Source organism: Phyllostomus discolor, chromosome 13 (assembly GCF_004126475.2).
Source record: "Phyllostomus discolor isolate MPI-MPIP mPhyDis1 chromosome 13, mPhyDis1.pri.v3, whole genome shotgun sequence".
NCBI lineage: Eukaryota > Metazoa > Chordata > Mammalia > Chiroptera > Phyllostomidae > Phyllostomus > Phyllostomus discolor.
This window is the reverse complement of record NC_040915.2, coordinates 12,998,374-13,012,257: the sequence shown is the minus strand read 5'-3', so window position 1 is coordinate 13,012,257 and position 13,884 is coordinate 12,998,374. Positions and strand designations below refer to the sequence as shown.

Sequence of the window (13,884 nt, the reverse complement as noted above, 5' to 3'; positions counted from 1 at the left end):
AGCGGTTTCACACTGACTGCACTTACTTCTTTTTAGCTCCCAGATTCTTCATTCTGCTGTGTTCCTAGCTTTGCAGAGCCACATGGAGTTTCAGAAGATGGGACTTAAGGGGCCCCCCTCTGACGTCCTGCCTACCCCCAAACCTTCCTCACCACCTGCCTCCTGTCGTCTGAAAAAAGTCACTGAGTGAGTCCTATCTTTGGCTGAAGGCAGTGTTTTCCCAAGTAGTGCATGGGGCATGATTTGGGAACAATGGATAAACAACTTAATTTTAATAATGATACCTTCTATTTGTGGAAGGTGAGTGTAGTTTCGATTTAAGGCAATGCTACTTTTTCCCTTTTAAATAAATTTTTAAATGTTTAAAAGTGAGTCAATTTAAAGAAAAATGTTAAATATAAGACAGATGGCACACAGAGAAAAGACAGAAAACACGCAGGGGGAACACAAATAAGGTGAGATAAAAACAGATAAAGCATCCACTCCCAAGCCCCTTGCTTCAGAGTGCGACCATCCCTCACTGGAGTTTCTTTCGCAGCCACCAGATACCAAAGATCAGCAAGATGTAGTTCAAAGTCGGCAGAGCCAGAAGGATATAGAAACTGGATCAGAGACAGAAGAATCACATTGGCCTTAGAGAGGGTGTTGTTGAGGAGGAAAGGCTAAGGATGGAGGCAGAGGGGGAAGTGCAGGGTCTCGGGAAGCAGGAAGTATCAGGACTAGTGAAAGAGACTCATGAGCTAGGCACATTGCTGGAAAAGTCCCCCTCTTCACACTTACTCTCCCCAGTGACCCTGCCCAAGATACAGAAAGCTGACTGGTAAAGTAGTGAGGGCAGCATTAGAAATTTAACTTGGCAGAAGTCTCCAAGGGATTTTTCTCCCCCCAAACCTTTGCAGTTCAATTGTTCCCCATCCCTGCCTTTCTTTGAACACTGACCCCATGGTCAGATAATTTTCAGTAATGGGGTATTTGCTAGACTAATTCTCTTGGGACTAACTAATGCTTCTTTAGCATCAATTGTTAGAGAATTAATGATAGGCACCTGTGAATAAGGCCTTACTCCTCAATGAGTAAATGCCCGTAAATCAAACCCTCCTCCCACCGTGACTGCCAATGCTCCCTTCAACTATTTAATTAAAAGGGTTCAGAAAAATATACAGCACCCCTTGTTTTTAGCAAAGTCATACTGCACTGGCTTGCTGACCACAAAAACTATTCAAACCATTTGCCTCCCTTACTGAAGCCTAAATCAGTGTGAATATTCCATATGTCTCCTACAAACTTCAAAAAAGAAGTAGTTCCAAGCTTACTTCCTTTTGAAGAGCCCTCTGTACTATAAGTGCCCAAAGCGGTGTAAACCTTTTTGGCTGAAGGGTCAACTCCTGCCCAATCCCCTCACTTCTGTCTACTGCTGGGTTTTAATTGCTGCCTCCCATTTTATAGCCAAGCCAATTAGCAGTGCAGGCCACGCACGGGGAGCCTGAAAGCCTGGAACACAGCACTCAGTCGGAGAAACATAGGAAGCTTCTCCTTCTCCTGTCAGAAGTTTGCTCCAGTGAGAACTATGCCTAGCCAACAAATGTCAAAGGTCTAAGAGACGAACATTACCAGTTCCGTACAGTCCCTGGGAAGGAACTGTACAGTCAGCCAGCGTGTGCGTCTCCTGTGGCTGGCAGCAGGCCTGGCAGACTGGCATAGGACAGGGGAATTTTAAAAAATGACCATTTCACTCATCCAATTTAGTGAGCTTTATTACCAACTTGTCTTTGATGAGCTTAATAGTAAATTCCTTTAGGGCTGAGAGGGTGTTGGGTCTAAAGCCCCCCACACCTGCTAGGTTACTGATTTACTCCAGGCACGCTAAAATAGAGTGGGGAACAGTCTGAACTGATTTGCATGTCAAATACAAACATGCACTTACCCTTGGGCCTGCAGATCTTGGGCATATTGGTAGCCAAGACCAAATACTCAGGAAACCCCCCCCCCCCCCCCCCAACACACACAAAAGCCTTAGGGTCTGAAGGAGGCTTTTACAAAAATTTAGAATGCCCAGCTCCTTTCCATTTCACCACATCCCAAGATTTACCGTTCATCCAGAATGAAAATACTTGCTTTGGATGAATTCAAACTTTATATAAGCTTCTCATTAATTCTCCTCGGTACCTCTGTGAAGGGAGTACTGACCATTAATTATCCCGTTTCAAGGTCGAGGAGTGTTTCAGTGCCAAGAAAGGAGGGCCCTGCCCAAGGCCTTGGGTGGCAGAGGTGCAGGCCTGCCTCTCCCCTGGACCCAGTTCCCCCTAAGGGAGGGCATTTCAGTATCTCAACAGAACCCCAGCCCCAGTGAGCCCTGTTTACGGAAACACACTAACATTTTTTTCCCTTACAATAAAGTCTTAAACTCTATCACTGGGAAAACTTGTAGCAGCAGCAGGAGTGAAGGAAAACGGAAAATTCCCCAAAACTCTTGGCCTACTTAACCACCCTGAAAACACAGTTTCACAGTGTTTTGGGAAGAGGACGGCAGGCTGTTTGTTTCCAAAGGAAGCATGATTAGCTGGCTGGTTCAAATATTTCTGAAGAGATTTAGAAAATGGTTAACAATTAAAAATATATATATATGGCCAAGAAATTTAATATCCAGCAATTCTGCAAAGCCCCTTGAAAATCACTATTATAAAAAGGGGTGGACAGGGACAGGGACTCATTGGGTAAGTAGTAATGTATGGTAGACACATAGTTCGGGTGACCTATCTGAATACTTCTTTTCCGGAGAATGACTTCACTGATCTGACTGGAAGCTCACTGGGAGTCTGCTTTCCCCGGATGCCACCACCACTCCGATGTGCCCTCCCTTGAGCGCTGGGCAGGCCTTTACATTTATACACAGACCAGCTGCGGCCACTTCCCAAGTTCTTGGCAATTCCCTAAACTGCCTTTTACTGTAGGAGATCCCTGGAGGTTCAACTCTGTTTACTGGAGTCCAACAAATACAAAACAAGTAGGTGGGAAAGTTCAGCCATTTCACTTCCTCCCAGGAAACAGAAGTTCCTAAGGTTCAGTATAAAATGGACATCAGTGCATTTTTTCGAGTCACAGAACCAGTAAGTTCCAGAGCTGGGAAAAACCATAAATCACCAAATCATTCCTCTTTCGTAATGAAAATATTTTCTGTTTCGGGAAGGTAGGACAAAATGGCGAATTAACACTTAAGCATTCTGAGGCTGGGAAGCCCCCAAGCTGAAGGGAAAAGGTAGAAAGGGGGAACTCTTGGTGCTACAATGAACAAAGACCAGGGGACTCCTTTCCGCTTCCCCGGTGCCCACATTCATGTTTTGGGCACTGGTTATGCTTTAATAACTCACTCCCATTAAATCTACCAGTCACTTGGGGTTTGGGTTTCACCCCGGGGACAGGAGGTGTTTGTAAGACAGTTTGAAACCTCTGATGAAGGGCAATCCAATTACCGAGCATATATAGGCTGGAGCAAAAGTAGGTTTCCAGTTGTGAGAACATGAAACACAATTTACTCTTTGGTTATTATTTATTGTACTATTTTCCATACGAACAACTGGAAACCTACTTTTGCCCCACCCTGTAGAAGGGTGCAAAGCTCGCAGGCAGTTGTTAAATCTGGCCAAACGAGATAAGAAAATGAGCTGCAGTTTGTGCTTCCTTTCTAAGAAGGCATTTTTGTCTTAATCAGCTAACAATGACTGGGGTGTGCAGCCCCTGGCTGCCTGCACGCCATCCGTCTGTTATAGGTATTTCATAAACCAGATTCGCAGAATCCCATCACACCAGAGTTCCAGGTGTTGCCACCTCTTTCCCACCCTGTCACAACAGCCTCCTCAGTGTCTCCGCATCCCGGGGACTCCTGCGACCCCAATTCAGCCGACGCCTCCGCGACTCCCACAGCACACAAACCTTCAGCTGCGCACTCCAGAGTTTTCCTAACCCGCCCTAACCGAATTCTGCGAACTTGTTCCCCCCACACAGCCCTAGTACTGCCAGTCACAGAAGCGTCTTTTCCCTCCAGCGCCAGGACTCCCGTCTCCAGCGGAGGTCTCCTTCTCTCCCCGGCTCTACTCTTCCAATTCCCCACGGCGCCTGGGAGAACAGTCCCCACTCCGCCCGACTCCGCTCAGATTTCACCTCCCCCAACAGGTCTACTCGGTCTCAACGGCCAGGATTCCTTTCCGCCGCAGCACCCAGTCGGGACACCCTCCGCCCGGCTCCCACCCGCCGGGCTTCAGAGCGGCCTCTCTCCCCCCTGCAGGCCCAGCTCAAGGCACCGAGTAGGTCCCTGGCGGCGCCTCAGAAATCGCGGCGCCTCAGAAATCGCGGCCCAAGGCGAAGAGATGCAGAAGCATCTCGCAGACGTCCCCCGAGACGGGGTGTGGCAAGTGCCGCTCCTAGCCGGTCGCCTCCTCGAACCGCGAGACCACTAAAACAAGGAGCCCCTTAGTCCGCCGCCCAGAGGCCGGGCGGGCTGCGCCAGATCCGCGCTCCCCGCACCCGCCAGCCAGCCTCCGCCAGCTACCCAGCGGCCAGGAGCCGGAGGAACTGCCAGGGGGTGAGGGTGTGTGTGTGTGTGTGTGTGAGGGAGACACCTAGGTGGGCATCGGGCAGGCTGCTGCCGCTCTCCGGGATCCCCACCCCTCTCCCGGGGCTGCGAGCGCCCCCGCGGGAGCCGTCCCATCCCGCCCGGGTGCCCACTGCTCTTGGGGAGCCCTCTGGGGAGCTCGGGGACGCGAACAACCCTGGAAGGGCCCTGCCCGCGCCTCGCCCCCTCCGTGATCCCAGCTTAGCTGGGCCCGGAGCCGCCTCACCTCACCTCTCCAGCAACGGGCTGGGCACCGGTTGAGTCGGGAGCGGACGGGACTAGGTAAGACAGCACAAATAGCTCAGCACTTGCCTCTGAGTGAGTGAGAAGCCGCAGCGCGGCTGACGTCACGGCAGTCCCAACAGCCGCGAGCTGCGAGTCACCTGATCACCCTGGCAACGCGAGCGGGGCGTGGCAAGGCAGAGGGCGGTGTCACAGCTCGGGCCCCGCCCCTAGCCTCGGGCCTTCGGCCGCCTAGGGGCATGTAACCCAGTCACCAGAGCCTCTGGGACTGGAGATGCGACTCTGGCCTGCCTGCTCCGGCCTCTGAGCTGAGCTAGAGGACAGAGGCGCCTACAAGGGTTCTTCCCTTAAATTGGATCAGTTCTCCAAGACTCCAGACGATACACCCTCTCCGCTAGAGCAAGTGCCCGGAAGGCAGAGCATGTGTTCCCCTGGTCCCTGGCTCGCTGCGTGGCACACAGGGTTAACTGTGGGCTGCTCCTCCTCGCACTGTCTAGGCGCCAGGTGTTTACTTCCCGAGCTGTCCCTGGGAGGACTGGGGCTGAGGCTGGTACCTGCACTGTTCTCTGTAACTTTTCCCCCATAAAACCTCACAGCAAATAAGGCAGCTTCTGCTGGAGAATGTAATCATACTTCATTCATTCAGGAGAGGGGAGGGGAGGGATTGGAGCCCCGGCCCAGCCCTCCAGTTCTGAAGGCCTCCTCCTTCCCGGATTCCAAAAGAAAGAGAAATCACTGAAACACTCCCAGAGCAAAGCCTCGGACAAGCTTGCAAGTCCTCGTGAAAAGATTTTTTGTTTTTCATTTTAGAAATTAATCTTTCATTCGAATTCCTCCCCTTGCTTGCTATAAACGTATGTCTATGCCTCTCCACGAATTTGAAAAGATATGTGCACCATCATGTTCATTGCAGCATTATTTACAATAGCCAAGATACAGAAACAACCTACATGCCATGAAGTGGTACATACAGACAATGGAATATGACTCTGACTTTCTGGTCTCTGAACATAAACCATCAGCTTCAAAGTAAAAATTGAACACCCCATAGAAGTCCCAGTTTGAAAACCACTGCTTATCTCTTCCCTTTTTCCTGAGTTTCATTTATATTTTACTCTTCTACACTCTGCACCACCATGGAGGTTTCATATATATTGTTCTTCCCTCTCAGACTATGGGATTGTAAACCAAAAAGCTGTTTATAGTCAACTTCTAGTGAGAAGCTTTTGGTGCCTGGCAATGGGCAATGCCAGGATGACTGATGCATCGTCCTTGAAGATCACGAGTTTATGGGTAGTGTCTCATATCCAAGTACCACCTGTCCTGTTTATTATTTACTTAATAGTTTTAGTGACACTTTTTTACTTTTATACATTTTTTTAAAGAAAACTAGTGTACAAAGGGGGGAGAGTTGTAAAAGGTGCAAGAGAATCATGACTGTAGCCAAAAAGAGTTGTACTAATGGGAAGAAGAGATTAGAAATATGAGTCCAGGGCCCACGGGGCAGAGATCAGCAGTCAGGAAGATGGTGGGAGCGGGGCAGGGGCAGCCAGACCCCTGAGGAGGGGAACTCCGAATGGAGATCAGGGAGGGCAGAGGCGGGTCAGAATGGAGGGAAAAGTGCTGGGAGCAGAGCGAGGGGAGAAGGGATGGGGAGAAAGGAGAAGCAGTTGGAAATTTGGGGAAGAGCTGCTGAAAGGGAGCATGGTGCCATACAGAGAGACCTAGGAAGCGGGGCTGACAGCAATAAAGGAAGGGAGCTGTGAGCTTACGGAAGTGAGGACTGTGGAGAAGGAGGAACGGGTGAGGAGAATCTGCTGTCGGCGAACATTTCTGTCTCCTCCAGACCAAGAAATAGGCAGTGTTCTTCAGAGGCTGGCAGGGGAGCGCAGCATTGTCTATGAGCATCTGAGGAAGGGAAGTCATTCACACACACCCCAAAACCATCTCTGGACCACCACGGGGAGTGGGGCAAGAATCATCCTTTGCAGAAGACTAATGCAGAGGAAAGAGCAGGGATAGTACCTCCATAACTGTACTCTGACACTCATGCTTTTGGACTGGAAAGTTTTCCAGGCCCTTGGGGGTAGGCATATGAGGCTCTAATCTGGGCAGGGCAAGGAGAGGATGGGGGGAGCGGTGAAAGGCAGGGATAACGGTCTGGGAAGGGAGGGAAATTTCTCATGGCAGCTGGGACGTATGGGAGCCGGCTGTGCTGAGGGAGAAGAGATGGTAGGACATGTTTTTTAGAAATGCCCTTGGCCACTTCCCTTTTACTGAGTTGGTTGTGCGTGAGAGGACATAACCATCAAAGAAAAATGGTTGTGTTCTACTCTGTCACCCTCCCCCTTCCCTGTCACCTCTACCTTCACTGTATGAGTACAAACTCAGGTAATGTTGCTAACAGCATCCAAGAACCAGAGATGCGGCCGGGAGTGCATCTCACCTGGCTCCTTTCTAGGATTAGATCTTTTTTTTTAAAAAAAAAATATACTTTTCTCTTTTTTTATCCCATGATTCTTGTGTTGTTTTTTTTTAAGATTTTATTTATTTATTTCTAGAGACGGAAGGGAGGGAGAAAGAGAGAGAGAGAAACATCAATGTGCGGTTGCTGGGGGCATTGGCCTGCAACCCAGGCATGTGCCCTGACTAGGAATCGAACCTGCAACGCTTTGGTTCGCAGCCCGCGCTCAATCCACTGAGCTACGCCAGCCAGGGCTCTAGGATTTGATCTTAAGTCCCAGGACTAAGCAGTGGGTCAGATGTAGAAGTTGCCAGATATTTGCCAAGTTTCTTCACAATAGCAGCAAGTTGCCATTTCTAGAAATACAGAAAAAGGTCTGTGTAGAAGGTCTGGACAAAGTGAATCTTCTGTGAAAGTCCATTAGCCACAGAAGCTATAATGAATTTTCAACATTTGTGATCCCGGAGAGCCACCCAAGGATTGTGGAGGCGACACGATGCAGCAGTTGGGAGCCTGTGCTCTGAGGGTTATCTGTTTTGTGACCTTGGGCAAGTCACCCACCTTCTTTGAGCCTCAGTCTTATCTGTAAAATAGGGTTAATAATACCCACCTCACAGACTATCATAAACTGTAGGGAATTCTAGGTCCACAAAAAAACCCAGATTCATAATTTCTCAAAAGGCTATTATAAACGTTTTTTATTGATTTTTAGAGAGAGGGGAAGGGAGAGAGAAGAAAATAACATGCTTAGTTGCCTCCTACACACACCCTCATGGGGGTCAAACACACGACCTTTCGGTGTACGGACCAACACTGCAGTCAACTGAGCCACGCGGCCGGGGCTCAACAGGCCATTGTAAAACCATTGTACTCCATCTGTTCACTCAGCCTTGGATGGAAGAATATTTCTTGGATGCCTATTGTGCACTCAGCACTGTGATAGATATGACAGGAGCATGTCCCCTAACTTGGTCCTCCAGGCATCTAACTCCTGATAAAAAAGCAAGATGGTATGAGACCTCTGAAGACCCCTGTAAGACTGAATGCTGAACTGTGTCATGCCCTTCTGTTCCCTCGATGTTCACAGAAGGGAGGCCATGCCAGCTGCATTGGCGAAGGTGGGGTACATGAAAGGAAGGGTCTACAGCAGAGCCCTGAGAGGCAGGATTTGGAGGAGTGATGAGAAAAGACAGCTTTCTGGGTCATGTCATCTGGACAGCATGTGCTCTGGGGGCTGGGGCTCAGAAAATATTTGCTGAAGAAATGGATGATCAAATAAAGACAATAAAATTAGATAACAGTGGTCATAAAACCAGCCTAATTAGCCTATGGAAATTGAGAACTGTAAGAAATAAGGTAGAGACAGAGCAGGTTATGGATGAGCTTTTGAGACAGTAGAATCTTCTAGTAGGAGCATAGGGTTTGGAGCCAGAAAAACAGGGTTACATTCAGACCCCATATCACTTATTGGCCATGTGACCTTGAGAGAGTTACGGAAGTTCTCTGTGCACTAGTTTCCTCATCTGGAAAATATTAAGGATAAAGTTGATCTCTACTTTATAGTGTCATTTGTAGGGCTAACTGAGATAATGAACATGTACCCAAGCATGGTGCCTGGCACATACTAAGTGCTCCAAACTGTTGGCTTTTTATTAAGTTCCAGGAAGAAGAGGATAAATTCAATATGAAAATTATAGGGGGACCTGGCTGGTGTGGCTCAGTGGACTGAGCTCCAGCTTGTGAATCAAAAGGTCACTGGCTTGATTGCTGTTCAGGGCACATGCCTGGGTTGTGGGCTAGGTCCCCAGCTGGGGTGTGCTAGAGGCAACCAACTGAAGTTTCTCTCACACATTGATGTTTCTCTCACACATCAATATTTCTCTACCTCTCTTTCTCCCTCCCTTCTTCGCTCTCTAAAATAAATAAATAAATAAATAAATAAAATCCTAAAAAAAGAAAAAGAAAACAAGAGGAGAGCACTGAAGCTCTCCCCAAGGTGGGAATGGGATGCAGTATTTTGTGAAGGATCCTTTGGTAGCAGAATGCAGGCTGGTCAGAAGGGAAAGTAGGGCCATGGCAAAGGTGCGTCCCCAAGAGGTGAAGAAGGGCTGATCACAGACTGGAAACAACTCCTTCTGGAAGGAGAAACCCTGTTCCGCTCACTCACACACGTGTGGAAGTCAGAGCCTGGCATGAGGAGGTGCTCGATCACCCTGTTCAATGAACATCTCTAAATGTCGCACGAGTCGAACGACCTCTCTTTGGAGCTCACAGGCCCAATGATGAGCACTAAGAGAATTCCCCGGAGTCAGGGACAGGCTGTTTTAAAGCACTGGAGAAGTCCACTAGACCTGGCCTCTGGCTGATTTCGGCGTCTCCCCTCTTCCCCGCTTTGGAAGTAAACAAATGAACACACGTCAAAGGAAAGCCAGTGAATGTGGCCAGCACTAGCAAAGAATGAATGGCCGGATTCTTTTCCCATGTCAGGGTATCAAAGGAAGAAGAAAAAGAAATTATACTTCTTTGTTTCTGAGCTTCCTGCTCTGCCTGATTCTAATTGAATTTGAGGTTCACATGAAGGAGAAAGACGCAAAATCATCAGTTTGCTTCTGGCCATGGTTCAAGATTTGGTTTTCACCTGAGCACTGACTCTCATAGTTTTGTTTCTCTTTTTCTGGTCTATATTTTCTAATTCCAATTTGCTAGTCAAGAGTGTCTCCATGCAAGTGACTAAAACGCCATTCAGGTTGGTTTAAGAAAGAGGGAGAGAGAATTTATTGGCTCATGAAACCAAAAATCCAGAGAATCTGAGCTTCAGGCAAAGTTGGATCTGGGCACTCAAACACTGGCACCAGGGATCTCCGGTCTTGCTCTATCTCTCAGCTCTCTTTCCCCTGCATCCTCAGGCAGTCTCTCTGAGAGTATCAGAATTACATTCCCCCAGCAAAAAGTCGCAGCAGACAAAAGCTTTCTTTTCCCAACAGTACTAAAAAAAGCTCCAGAGTGGAGACTTCGTGTTTGCATTGGCTTGGGTAACTCATTCCCACCCCCCCTCAATGTGTGGCTGCAGCCAAGGGATATGACACAGAGGCTAGGGGGTGACACCTCCAGAGCTGGGGGTGAGGTTAGCCCCTCCCACACCCCATATTTGAAAGTGTGGAAGAAAGGCTTTCCCAGGAAAGCCTAGTTACCAGAGTCAGGAGAAATAGATGCGGAGCAAACAGAAAGCACAGCTGACCCCTACAGGCCACAGGCACCAAAACCACAGTCCATGGAAGGCACATGTAATATAATATTCCAAAAGGCTAACCTTGAATCTACTTAGGAGTCAACTCACCTTCTGTATTTCCCAGACAGTGCGTCCAATGGGGGACAAACTCCCAGCACTCAGAGGGGGAGCCTTATTGAGATGGTAGCATAGAACCTGCTGTCGGTTTTATGTAAGTGCACTCTCCTCTCTTGGAAGTTTTACTTCTGAAGAAAGTGGTTTGGAGAACACTTAATGCTTTAAATGTGCGTGCAGCACCCAGAGTTCTGAGAGTCATCACATAAAGGAGTGCATTTATAACTGTGACTTTCTGGAGCACTGACTCCTGAAGTGGCCTGGCATTTGGATGATGATCTTAAAAACCCAGCCACGGAGAAGAGTATGTTTTTCTCCCAGGCTGTGACTCAACTGAGTAGGGCAATGACGCTCACATCAACTCTGAAGAATCTCCTGGCTTTTTAATATTTTGAAAGAATAAGAAAAAAAATCAACATGCAAATTAGAAATAATCAGCCTGTAAGTATATTTACACTTATATTTATAGAATAAACCAACCATAATTTAGTACATAACATATAAAAAATAAGAACTCAGGAGAACATTAAATTCACATATTCATTCTATGCAATTACTAAGTGCCTACCATGTGCCAGGGATGGTACCAGGCTCTGAGGATACAGGAATAAGCAAAACAGATTTCTAAAATCCTTGCTTACATGAAACTTGCATTCCAGTAGGTATGTCTATGGGTATACTGTCTTCGAGTCTCCTCTGTCATTGATAGGAAATAGTCAATACATCAATAAACATCCAGGGTAAATTCTCAGTGAGTGCTTTCTCTAGGCTGGGCTTTCTGCCAGTGCTCTGCCTCATTATTCTCTTCTTCCTAGAGATTCAAAACAGGTTTCAGAGAGATGCAGACACCTGGTCAAACACAGGAAGTAAGTGGTGCAATCAAGACCGAAACTCACACCTCCACATCTGCTTTCTAACTTGTACCCTCTCTTAGGGTGTGGATGGGGGATTACGGGAAGGGGTGGGGGCTATGGCAAACTGGACAACAAACAATGCAAATGGAGCCACTGTCATTCAGCTCCCGCCACTTGTCGAACGGGACTGTGGCCCAATACAACCGGGTTTTCTGATTTTTCAGGAGAAGCCAGCAAACAGGATTTTGATGCAAAATCCAATTTTTAAGACACTGTGAAAGCCAAAAATAATCCATGTGGGCTTCATTCCGGCCCCAGGTCTGCCCCGCTGTGGGATGTCACACTGTGCCCAGAGGGTCCCTGGGCAGGTTCGGTTCCACAGAGCAGCCCTGAAACTATTATGGTTAAAACCCCACAAATGTAGCTGCGGTCCTTGCATGAAGTATTTATTTCTCAGGTTGATTTTATAAGGCTAAGATAGAAACGTGGTGCCCTTGTTTACCGAAAAAACAAAGCCCTTTATGAAAGGTAACAGCCAGGGAGCAGCTGGAGCATTCCAGCCCTCCTACTGTGGGGGAGGAGGCTGGCAGAGGACCAGCCTATGCTGGGTTGACAGGTCATGCTCATCTGAAAGGGAAAATTTAACTTGAGGGCGGGCTCTGTGTTACATCTGAGGTCCTAATAATGATCATTATTCCGTCAGCATGCAAGACATGGTTCAAAATAATTCTCCTAAAAGTCACATTCTACTTGCTTCCTGGCCCTTCCTTCCCTCCTCTGCCCAGGCCTCCCACGCTCAATAAACCTTCCCTCTTTCCCACTCCATTTGCCGAGGGGCAGCAGCCACAGGATGTGTGGACTTTCATCGTTGGGGGTGGTCTGTATGGTCTGTGATTGGAATGGCATTGGTCCTAGGTGGTGGCAGAGTCTCTTCTGTCTTGGCCTTTGGAGAAGCGAGGGAGCTTAGAAGAGCTTTCATGTTAAAAAAAAAAAAAACACCAAAAACATTTGCACTATTGATAGACTGAAAGTAAGACAATAATTTTACTTAAGAAGTGTAAAGGAGTTCCCATCCTTCGGATCATAACAAGATCAGAAAACCCCTGTTTACTACAAGATTGTTTCAGAAAGGGAAGTAAAATCTGGCACATGAAAAATCCCATTTCTATCTGCTCTCAAGATAGTAACTTCGCAGCCATATGCCATGTGTATTTCATCACAGCAAAACAGTACTGCAGTGCACTGGGGACAGATTTGCTGCTGCCGCTGCCGCCGCCACCGCCGCCACCACCACCTCCTTCTGTTACTTGGATAAAGCCAAAGCATGTGGTGGCATCTCTGTGAGATTCTTAGAAGTACTTTTCCCTGGAACCCTACAACATGAGACTCAAAATCCCAGCTCCTCTGGGCCCAGGGAGGCTTTCCTTTGGCAAACACACACAGTAAGGATTTAGATACCTTCTGAAAGGACAAAGAAAGCTTGTACTCTCCCCACTTCCTTGCTTGAAAGATCATTTGAGATTAAGAGATGAAGTGACTTCTCCCACTCACGGAGCAATGCTATGCTTAGAAGTGTCCAGAGACCTGGGCTGCAGCCCTGGTTCCCCTACATCCTTGCCACAGAACTCAGAGCGATTTACTACTTCTTTTCAGGCCTCAGTTTTCTCATCTGTGACGTGGACATAATAATAGGTCTGACCACATGGACCTGTCGTGAAGGTTTGTTAGTGAGATGCCATGTGTGCAATAGAAGCTGCTCTCTTCAAACAGTGCTCGTTGTCCAGTTCACCGCAGCCTCCATGAATCCCCATCCTGCCCCCCAACCCACACCCTAAGAGTGGGTACACATCAAAAAGCAGATATATGCTCCGGGCTTGGCCCTGCCACTTATTTCTGTGTGTGGCTCCTTATGACCAGGAGTTATACATGATGACCAAGGCCACTCTTCAGCTGCACCAGTAAAAACACAAGTTATCTTTGCTCTTACCACATTCAGAGTCTTATTTTAGATGCCAACTTTACCTGAATTTCTGGGCTGCTTAGGCCACAGTCCAGATGAGAGTGTGGATCTCCTGCCTCCTGCTCCAGGCCCCTGGAGAGGCGCTATTGACATCTGCATCGGAGTGGGAGGGGCACTATGTACATCTGCAGATTCCTGGGCTCCATCCTAGACCTACTGTTTCTGAATCAATGGGGCCAGGGCCTGGGAATCTTCAGGTGTAACATGCTATCTGAGGGAGTGGATGCATGTAAAAGGTAGCTTTTAGGGCTCTCCTGTCCCTGAAACTCAAACAAGTCTTTACCTCACCCTGATTTTCTTCATGTGTCCTGCTTAATTGGACCAAGGCAACAAAAGCAAAAATAAACAGGT

The 13,884-nt window shown here is 47.9% G+C and overlaps 1 long non-coding RNA gene across 1 annotated transcript in view; it reads right to left on the bottom strand.

Moving 5' to 3' along the window:
• The window catches only part of LOC114509898, a 57,436-nt gene extending 52,455 nt beyond the window's left edge, over positions 1 to 4,981 (bottom strand). The window contains exon 1 of the long non-coding RNA XR_003685626.2: positions 4,841 to 4,981. This is a non-coding gene — a long non-coding RNA (uncharacterized LOC114509898). The remainder of the gene's footprint in view (positions 1 to 4,840) is intronic.
• Positions 4,982 to 13,884: the final 8,903 nt, after the last annotated feature.